This window comes from Mizuhopecten yessoensis, unplaced genomic scaffold, assembly GCF_002113885.1.
Source record: "Mizuhopecten yessoensis strain PY_sf001 unplaced genomic scaffold, ASM211388v2 scaffold297, whole genome shotgun sequence".
NCBI classification, from domain to species: Eukaryota; Metazoa; Mollusca; class Bivalvia; order Pectinida; family Pectinidae; genus Mizuhopecten; species Mizuhopecten yessoensis.
This window is the reverse complement of record NW_018403476.1, coordinates 53,845-55,174: the sequence shown is the minus strand read 5'-3', so window position 1 is coordinate 55,174 and position 1,330 is coordinate 53,845.

The window sequence follows — 1,330 nt, the reverse complement described above, 5'->3', positions numbered from 1 at the left end:
ACACACCACAGACACACGGAGGAAACACACCACAGACACACGGAGGAAACACACCACGGACACACGGAGGAAACACACCTCAGACACGCTGAGGACACATACCACGGACACGCTGAGGACACACACCACAGACACACTGAGGACACATACCACAGACACACTGAGGACACACACCACAGACACACGGAGGAAACACACCACAGACACACGGAGGAAACACACCACGGACACACGGAGGAAACACACCTCAGACACGCTGAGGACACATACCACGGACACGCTGAGGACACATACCACAGACACACTGAGGACACATACCACAGACACACTGAGGACACACACCACAGACACACGGAGGAAACACACCACGGACACACGGAGTAAACACACCACAGACACACGGAGGAAACACACCACAGACACACTGAGGACACACACCACAGACACGCTGAGGACACACTTCCTATTGTAAGATCGGTGAACTAAAAAGGTCTATCTCTGGCAGCACTTACACTCGTGTTTAGATGTAGTTAACAGCAATAATAGAATATGTATTCACCATAAATGTTACGATATATATCTATCGTAAATAAGATTTTCAATTATAGTATATCAATTCTATCTTATTGTAATATGATGTATATGTGCATGTTACTGTTCTGTTTCATTGTGTCTTGAAAAGAGCGGATCACTCCGAGAATTTGATAACCGAAACCACACTGTTGGAATTACTTCTTTGCCCCATATATTATCTTAAGTAATTCGTATCCTAGGGACATATCTCCATTAAGATCCAGTGTTATATAGGATTTTACCGTCTATTTTACTTCTTTGACCCATATCATAAATAAGATATGTATTAATCATGAATATTAAAATATGTATTCATCATAATGATACGCTATGTATTTACTACTTCATATGTGTTGAGATATCTATTCATCATAGTGTTGAGATAGATATTTATCATAAATGTATTTCAATGCTTTGTTTCAAACGAAGATACAAGCACACCGTTCTAACGTTTACTAGATGAACGTAACACACACAGAGGTTAATGCTCCTTTACCATTTGGTAATAGATTCAGTAAGCCGAGCATGAATGACACTCAATCATACAGCTGTTTCGCCATTTTAGACTTTTCTAAATCATAAAAATTACAGGCATCGTTCAAAAAGTCTGTTCTTCCTAAATACTTTATTAATTTACGGAATCATTCGGCAATATCAAAATCAATATGAGTGATGCCTTCCTTATTCTGTATCGGTTTAACCTTTTGTATAATACACACGTGTATAGGAAGTTTTCGTTCCGTAGGATAGGAGCCTA